Source organism: Peromyscus californicus, unplaced genomic scaffold (assembly GCF_007827085.1).
Source record: "Peromyscus californicus insignis strain IS unplaced genomic scaffold, ASM782708v3 Scaffold_5__1_contigs__length_169319896, whole genome shotgun sequence".
NCBI classification, from domain to species: Eukaryota; Metazoa; Chordata; class Mammalia; order Rodentia; family Cricetidae; genus Peromyscus; species Peromyscus californicus.
The window spans coordinates 151232669-151242880 of record NW_026294573.1 but is presented as its reverse complement, the minus strand read 5'-3'; positions in this window follow the sequence as shown (position 1 = coordinate 151242880).

The following is a 10212-nucleotide window of genomic DNA, read 5'->3' as shown; positions in this document are numbered from 1 at the left end:
AATTTGAAATGCGCATGAGGAGACAGAGAAGGGATTAGCATTGTGGGTATACCGTAGGAGAGGCATTATGCAAGCTTTTGTACAAGTGATGCATGCCAACTGCCACGGAGAGACAACTGCTCCTTAACTAGCTGTTGCTTTCAACAGTGACAATGAATGAAGACGCTGACAGAATTACGTCATAAACAGAGAAGGGGCTGCAGCATTGCCTGAGTTAGTAACACACTTGTCACACAAGTGTGAGGACCTCAGTTTGGGCTCCTAACACCCCCATATGAAGTTAGGCTCAGTGGCACACACCTGTAATCTCAGAGTTGTGGAGGCAGAGGCAGATCTCTAAAGGCTTTCTAGCTAGCCAGTCCAGCCAAATGAGTGAGCTCCAAGTCTGGTCAAAGATCCTGTCTCTAAAATTTAATGTGGACATCTATTGAGGAAGATATCTCATATTGACTATGGCTTCTATACAACACATATGCATACGACCACACACAAACATTCTCACACACATGGAAAAAAAATTTAAAGTAATAACAGAAGGCTGGAGAGGTGTTGTAGTGGTTAAGAGCACATACTGCCTCTCACCGAAAACTGGCGTTTGTTTTCGCCACCCACTCATACTGGGTGGCTCATGCCTATAACTTTAGATTATTTATATATATAATATCTTTTTTTTTGGACCCCACAGGCATCATGTATACAGACCCATACAGAGACCCACACACAGGCACAAATACATACATATAATGAATAAAAAGTAGTAATCAGTCCTCAAAGGGCAGGGGTTATATGCATTGGCACCAGGGTTCCAAGGAAATCCAGCAGAGCAGTCTATCTAATACTATCATGATCCTAGGAATGAGCAGTGTGAGTGACTACAAAGGTGGAGAATTACCTGCAACTATAAACTTCTCTGCCAACCACTCAAGACTTTTGAAGAGCTAAAGCCATCTGTAACTCTTTTCCCTATCTCACTGGGAAAATCTACAGTCCAGAGGAGGTGCAGATCTAAACAGGAACAGCAAGGACAGAGCTGAAAGCATCTGCCTTTATGTAACAACATGAACACACAGGTACGGACACCTGGAAATTCTGATGAAAAACCAGTTGAAAAGCAGAGGCCATGCTGGTACATGGGTGGGAAGGAGGAGGTACATGAAGAAATGGGGAGCAGGGAAGAAAGGAAAGCAGTAGTCTTGTTTGTTATGTGCAATTGGAATCAAGCAGAAATGAACTCAAATGATCGGTGTAAACTTTGCCAAGCATGTTATTTTCCAAACTTTATTCCTTTTCTTTTTCTTTTCTTTTTTTTTTTTTTTTTTTTTGAGACAGGGTTTCTCTGTGTAGTTTTGGTGCCTGTCCTGGATCTCATTCTGTAGACCAAGCTGGCCTCAAACTCACAGAGATCCACCTGGCTCTGCCTCCTGAGTGCTGAGATTTATTTCTTATAAATAAAAGAAGTATGAGAACACATATATCTAAGGACGTTCGAACATTAAATAACATGAAATGATAATATACGGAAAATATCTGTATCTGAAAAGGCTTTATTTAATGTTTGCTATTTTCTAGGAAATTTCACTTTTTATATTTATTCACCGAAGACTTACTTTTTATTTTTAGTGTGTGTGTATTTTTAGTTTGTGTGTATGTGTATGTGAAGATGTGAACATGTGTGTATTGGTACCTAAGGTAACCAGGTAGAGTGTTGAATCTCTTGAAGTTACAGGCATTTGTGAGCTATCAAGTGATGCTGGGATCTGAACTTGGGTTTTCATGATAGAGCAACAATTGCTTGAGCCCTATTTATTCACTTAGACCGTACAACCTCACAATGTGAGATACATATGATCACATACGTATATATTATACGTATTTTAGTATATGCCAGTGAAGAGGTGTAACTTACTTTTTGTTTTGTTTTGTTTTTCGAGACAGGGTTTCTCTGTGTAGTTTTGGTGCCTGACCTGGATCTTGCTCTGTAGACCAGGCTGGCCTCGAACTCACAAAGATCCGCCTGCCTCTGCCTCCCGAGTGCTGGGATTAAAGGCATGTGCCACAACCGCCTGGCCTTATTTTTTAATATTAGGTGCTAGTAATCAAACTTAGATCTTGTACATCCTCAGCAAGCATTCTACTACCACTGAGGTACACCTACGTGCATGTATATGTTTATGATCTACTCTTTTCAGTTTTCTGAGTGCTATGATTACTGACATACATTGTCATACCTAGCCTCTAATTTGATGTTTTTAGAGAAAGTATGAGGTATAAGAAAATACTGGTTGGTGTGTTAAAATCTCAGTAATAATTTTATTACTTTAATATTCTTAATATCTCTCAAGAATAAGTGACTCCTTGGGGACATGGAGCATCATTCATTTATATGTGTATTCCTCATCTCATCTCATGGTACCTGTCTACATGCTAGCTCCTCTCATCACAGAGGCAATGGATTTCAGAAAGAATTGGGTTTCAAAAGGTTTCATGCTAGTTAGCTGAAGAACACAGACTGGAATGCACGTGACCTGATTCATTCTCTAGAGAATGTTGAGAGGTGTTGCTTTGTGGGAAAGCCTGATTGGTCCTGGAGTTAGGGATGGAGTCATGAGGGTGCCTAATAGTGCCTATAGAAGAGCTCTAAGCTCCTCAGAACTATTGTCTTCATGTCCTAGACACCCACTCTGTGGGCACATACTTGGCAGAGGGTCCACCCTTGGCAGTTCCTCAGTAATTGTTCACCCTGAGACTATCTTTTAAAGATAGTTCTTTGATGTAAATAATAAAGATAATCACTCCCTGAAATTTTGTGCCCCACATGTTCCTGCTGTACGAGCAGGGAGAATTGGGTCTCTGCCTGGTAATGGGTACTGGAATTTCTCAAGTGGAAGATTACAGGTCATGGGAGGTATGTGTGTTGGGATTTGAGAAACGGCAGGCAGGCCCCACCTCGGTACGTATTTGGATAAGGCTCATCACTGTAGAAATTATGGAATAGATTCAGCTTCATTGAGCACCTCTGAAACCCTTGCACTGCTCTTTACTTTCCTTCCTTTGATTTCTCTTTTACTTCCCCCTTACATGATTTTACTTCCTTCTCTTACATGATTCCCAGCCCATCTTTACCTGGTTCTTGTGAAGTTGATTCATCTTGGGCTCGCATCCTGGCTGAGGCTGTGGGACAATGGGATATCCTCTCACTTCTTGGAGCCTCAGCTTTGTGTCTCATTAGCCAAGGGGAAGAGTTTTAGTACTGATCTCATACCACTGTGAGGATTACAGGGACAACCACATGAAAACATCACAGCAGAGGCCCATTGCACTTTGTTGTATTTTTAGTACTGCTAGGAGGGCTTATTTTAATTTATTAAAATTTTTAATTATGTTTATATGCTTGTGTCTGTGTTTCTGGGTATGTGCACATGAGCACAGGTGCCCATAGAGGTCAGAAAGTGTTTTCAGATACTGTGGACTTGGAGTCTGTTGTGAGCAGCCGGACTGGGTGCTGAGAACCCAAATTGGACCCTCTTCAAAAGCAGTATAATATATTAACCACTGAGCTACAGGAGGCCTTCGTTTAAAATTTCGACCTCTAATGGTATACTGTAAAATGCTGTATTCTGTTAAAGAGGTTTCATGTGGAAGCAGGTGAAGAAGTTTTAAGTGAAATAAGGCCTTTTGAATTTATTTTTTGAGTATCTCCCATTCTGCCAAGACATATTGCTAACTTGTATAGGGACAACCACGATGCCCATACTGAAAATAGTCACCAAGTAAGTATGTATTCACAAAATATGAAATTATAGCCTCTGTGAAGAGACTGTATTTCAGTTCAGGGCCACTTCAAATTATAGGTGTCGTTCCAGCTGTTAGTGAATATAGGGTATGGGAAAGCATAGTTGCTATTTTAACTGTGTGCCATAAATTTCCACTCTCATACCAAGCAAGAAGCACTGGACCTGAATGTGAATAGCACATTCATGGGTTCCCAGAGTACCTGTGGCTTTCTCCCTTACAGCAGAAGCTGTTCTGTGGATATGATATGATGTGCAAAGCTCCCTCTCATGAGCCAAACAGGTCCTGGACTGATCTATTTTTCCTTCTCCCCGTACCTAGCATAAAGCATGACACTATAGCTTTTAATTAATATTTGTTGAACTGGGTCAAAATACTTAACCTGTTATTTTGATTGCTTGGTGGGATAATTTTTGCATTTGTGAAATGAATACAAAACTGGCTGTTCCCACAAGAGGTGTGATTATAGCTTTCATTTATAAATATGAGCATTCCACAGTGTTCAGTGTGTCTGAAGAGGTACTGTTTAAATCTTGGTGGTGATAATGGCAGCGTGTACGGCAGCAAGCCAAGTGCAATTGAGAAGGCTGAGACAGGGAAGCAAGCCTGTAATCAGAGGAATCTGACAAGAGTCATTGGAAACCAAAGTTTGATGTCAGATTCTGATCTTGAGAATAATTATACCTCCTTACAAGAGACTAGAAGGCGGTTAGGGGTTGATAAGGTCTTATTTTTGTCTGATTCTCACCTCGCCCAGGTATATTCATTTGAAACGTCTGAGCTCATCAACAGACCATCACCTCCCTCAATCAAAGATGTTACCCCACCATCCAGGATAAAGAGAAACATAGTATTTAGGTGGCAAATGCTATATATGCAGCACTGTTATTGCCTTATGTTTGTGGTGTGTTAAAAGTACCCCTTATCCATGAATATCTGTGTCTCCTGATATAATTGACTTCAACTCATAAGATATAGCCTCAAACTGAGAGCATTGCATAATGGCTAGCATTCTTAGAAAGGGAGTAAGACAGGAGAAATTTCAGTTCTCATAGTTTCCGGCTTTTGGCAAGTTACCTAACCTCTCTAAATATTACTATGCCTATGGACTGTAGTTAGGATGAAAGAATTAATATAAAGGGCTCACCACAGTACCCAACTTTGGTAGTAGCTATGAGCATGATTGATAATGGTAAGAGTAAGACTGTAGTAATAGTAATGGTAGAGGCACAGAACAGACGTGGGACCCTTCCTCAATGAAACAAATATTATGACAATCGGTTGGGAAGGATAGAAAACCAGAACTCAAGAAGCTCGAGTCTTAGATAGGAAAAGTAATTTCTCTATTTTTTAGGGATTTTGACTTAAAGTGTCTAAATGGTCTTTTGAATGAGAAAAGAAAGCTGGTTTTGGAAGCCATAAGGGGTCTAGTCAAAGAGGTCACTATTAGAAAATACCCTGGTGACTTACAGATTAGATAATCAAATAATAAACCATCCCCCTTATTTCTTACAGTCTTTTCAGTCTGGTTTAAGTTCTACTTCATCTCAGATTTAGCACAGAGCATAAATGGATATGGGATCTTCCTTCTGGTTGAGCTTGTCTTCATGAGGGTTCTACCTCATTTAAGCCTCTAGCTCAAAAGCTTCTCCCTTTCCATAGTGTCAGCAGGTTGTGCAGAGGTCATTGAAAAGACCAAACAGATGGTAAGCTGGGCCCCACAAGGAGAGTCTTCCTACATTCATAAACTCGCTGCTTCCAATTTTGTCAAGAATGCTTGCAAGGTATTCCAATTGGCACCCAATCATATGCCATGGTGCACCCCCCTTTTAGTGTGCTACATATTTTCCATTAGATATAAAGTTCCTGAAGGCAGTTGACTTCATTATGGCTTTAAAAAATCATCTATAGGATTTGGCTCAATTGTTTATGTCAATATTCAGTAAATTTGCTATCTGTGTATACAAAATGCCCTACTCACTTGGACATTGGCAATACCTTCTTGAAATCTTATCATAGTACTGTACTTCATCAGATATTTTGGTGGTGCAGATATTTCCATGTGCTATCAGAGCCTGAATTTTTTTTTAAACAAAACTAATGGGTGCCTTAGAGGATAATTAAATAATTAAATGCCGGCCGGGCGGTGGTGGCGCACGCCTTTAATCCCAGCACTCGGGAGGCAGAGCCAGGCGGATCTCTGTGAGTTCGAGGCCAGCCTGGTCTACAGAGCGAGATCCAGGAAAGGCGCAAAGCTACACAGAGAAACCCTGTCTCGAAAAACAAAAACAAAAAAACAAAACAAAAAAAATAATTAAATGCCAAGGTTCTCAGTGAAGCCACAATGAACTTAAAATGTGACCCCAAACTTATTGAAGGGATTGTAGGAGCACTTTCTTCCTTAATAGGTTATAAAAATGCTTTTGAATTTTGTTTTAATTGCCTAAACTTAGTTATGAGATTTTGGACCTTTGTCACTCGAGAGGACCATGTTTCTGTTGGGTAAATATGGATCTCTTCCATGTACATAGAGTCTTCTGTCAGAGTGCATTTCTTTCTTAGTGATGTGAAGAACGAGCAGCTATGACTTATTGGGGGCCCAGGGGCTACAGACCCACAGGCCACAGTTCCCTTGCAGGTGCAGGTCCTGTGGGGGTGGTGAGAGATGGCGGCTGAGTGACAGAGTCTTAAATAATGGTTTGCATACATCTCAAATCCAAAGGATATTGCAAGTAAAATGAAGACTTTATTGTTAGTTGTTACACAGTTGTTAGAAAAGCACTTGGGGGAAAAAGTGCTTCATTAACCGACTTCTAACTACAGTCGATTCTGCAGCAATTTGCATGCTATGCTGCATTATTTTAATTAGTCTTCTTGACCATCTCATGTTTATTAAGATGAGGTGAACAAGGTCCCTAAATTAAGCCAGTAGAGAACTGAGGGGTTAAAACCAACCTTGTTCAACTCTAGTAGCTTCAGTTTGTCCTGTTGTCTAGGGAAACTGTTCATTTTCTGGGGTAATGTTAGCACTCTATACAGTCTTAGCCTGTATGTTGAGAATAGTGGCCTGTCATTGTAATAGGCTATTGATTCACCAGGAAAATGCAGCTAGATGTATTACAGGACAAATAGTTTATCTACAGAATGGTTCTAAGCCATGTCGGTGTCCTGGAGTCTGTAGCTGAATGTACAAGACTATGTATTGATGTAATGTTTGTAGATAAGTTGCCACAACTTAACCTCTGCCTTATTGCAGCTGCCTTGCATTCCAGCTTTCCAGAAGCAGTCCCTCATCCAGGTATGCCTCTCTGTTCAATTGTCATGGTGATGCTGGATACAGAGTGTCTTCATGATATTATACCTGAATATTGCTTTTAAAAGTTATAGTTTTTAAAATGTATTCTTTGACTATTTCCTGCATGTATACAACATACCTTGATCATATCTACCTCTAATTCTCTCCTCTCACACTTCTTTCCCAACATGTGCTTCTTCCAGCTTCATGTCTTATTTTTTATAACCCAATGAGTCCAGTTAATGCCACCTACATGAACCTACCCGTGGCCACACCCTCAAAGAAAATTATTTTCTCTATCGTAGAAGCTATCAATTGCCAATAGCTTCCCAGAAAGAGAGAGAGCTTCATATGCTCTTACACTATAGCAGATTTTCTTGGACTGCCAGCCCCCAAATCATGATATAGAGACTTATTATTAATTATGAATGTTTGACCTTAGCTTAGGCTTGTTTCTAGCTAGCTTTTTTCTTTAACTTAAATTAACTCATTTCTATTAATCTATGTGCTGCCTTGAGGCTCATTTACCTCATCTATGTACTGTCCATCCTGCTTTTCTGCTTCCTCCATGTCTGTCTGTCTGTCTCCCAGTTGACTGGCTGCTGACTGGCTGGCTACCTTATCTCTCTGCCTGCCAGGCCTGCCTGTCCCTCCTTGGCTTACATATTGGCCATTCAACTTTTTATTAGACCAATCAAGTGCCTTAGGCAGGCAAGTGAAACAGCAATACATCTTTACATATTTAAACAAATGCAGTGTAAACAAATGCAACACATATTTACATAGTTAAACAAATATCCACAACATTACACTATCCATTATTGACTGGTTTGATCTTGTACAAATAACTTCAGTGTTTTAGTTAGGGTTTCTATTGTGAAGAGACACCATGGCCATGGCAACTCTTAGAAAAACATTTAGTGGGAATGGCTTACAGTTCAGAGGTTTAGTCCATTAACATTGTGGTGGTACATGGAGGCATTTAGGAAGATATGGTGCTGCCTACATCTTGATCAGAAGGCAACAGGAAGTGAGCTGAGTATTATACTGAGTGTAGCTTGAGCAAAGGAAACCCCACAGCCCACCCCCACAGTGACACACTTCCTCCAACAAGGCCACATCTACTCCAACAAAGTCATACCTCCTGACACTGCCACTCCCTGTGAGCTTATGGGGGCCAATTATTTGAAACTACCACACTAGCTTCTGTGAGATCATGGGTGAACAGCCACACCATATCCAGAAGACAGCATTTCATAGCATCTCTCCCCATTTTCTGACTCTTTTCCTGCAATGTTCCCTGGGTCCTTTGTGGTTTGATATAGATGTCTTATTTAGGGCCGAACACTGAATAGTTACTTATTCCTAGCACCATCACTGACCAGGTGTCAGTCTGTATTGACTGCTACCCAAAGGAAACTTCTGACCAAGGTTGGAGCAGCAGTTATCTATAGAAATAGACATAAATGTTTGGAAAGCAGTTTGACAGCATGTCTGTTTAGCAAAAGTTACAGCAGGGCCTTTGATTTTGCACTGATAACCTCTTTATCTCTGGGCTTTTGATCAAGTTTATGGCACCAGGCATGGATTCCCTTCTGTGGTACAGGCCTCAAATCCAGTCAGAAAATAGTTGGTTGCTTCTATAAGTCACACCTCTATTGTAACACTGGGCACATCTTGCCTGCAGATACTGTCTTTTAAATGATACTTCCCTTTATGTTTCAACATAATACAACAAGTGTATATAACAAATATAACAATATATATATATATAAAACATATATATATATATATATATAAAACATATAACAAGTAAGCAAACTAGCAGTATATGAAGTGAAATTCCATGTTTAGTGATAATTGGGCACAAACCCATGCTGTTTCTCTGGTAAGACTGATTTAGAAACTGAGGCCTAAGCAATGGTGTACCACATATTCTACAGCCTCCTCTCAAAATTGGAAGCTCTGGATTAACTGCTCAATGAATATTTGCCAAAAGAAGTAAAACTGGGCTCTGTTCTGAGTGCACTTACACCATCAAATTTTCACAGACCATTTTGCTCTCAGTACCCCTAGCATAGGAGTGCCTGAACTACCTGCACTCAGTACTCTCACCTGCACCAGCCTAGGACTCATTCTCAGCTGGACAGGGTAGAATTGTCGCAGAGAGTGCTTCTCAGCTGATGGACATTGAAGGGTACATTCTTTAGCTTCTTCTACTACCCAGGTGGAAAAAACATGAGGGTTAGTCTGTGACTTTCTCCTAGAGTTCCACACCAGAGTAAAGACTCAAATGTTTAGAATGGTGACCTGATTATTGACTATAGATGGCAGAATTATGGTTCCTAAGATGTCTACACTCAAACCTCTAGAATCTGTAAAATTACACGGGAAAAGAAACTTTGTGGATGTAATTGAGGTTATTGATTTTAAGATATTGAATGTAGCCAAGTTCTCTAGGCGTGCCTGATCTAATTAATTGTGACCCAAAGACTAGATGAGAAATTTATCACAAGTCAGACATATGTGGTGCCAAAGGAAGAGCTGCTGCATCATTAGTATCTCTGAGATGGAAAGACCAATGCTAAAGGATATGAGAGAGTTTCATGAGCTGTGGGTTGCTTTTATCTGGTAGCCAGCTTAAAAAAATGGAGCCTTAGTCTTTCACTCTAAGGTGTTATAGTCTGTTAAAAGGCTGAATGGGCTTTTCCTCTGGGAAGAAAATCTCTCAGATTTTCTAGGTAAATGTCAAGACTTTCCAACACCTTGGTTTTGGTCCTGTGAGACCATCAACAGGACCAATTCATATACACTGTGCCTGGGATCCTGACCTACAGAAATTGTGAGATAAAAAGTATTTATTTTGGGGATTGGAAGAAGGACATGAGGAAAGGGCATGGGCAGCGGGTATGATCTTGCAAGGTGCATGAAGCCTTGTTGATTCCTGCTCGGGGGGCCGAAACTGCCTCTCTGTTGACAGCATTTCGGAAGACATCAGCTTTTTTCTGTGGACTCATTCATCAAAAGAAATATGCTTGTAGTATCTTTAAAAGTTTTATACTTCATCAGAGGGAAGTTAACCCCCCTACCCAAGATGGAAATGAATACATATGAGAGGGTGATTT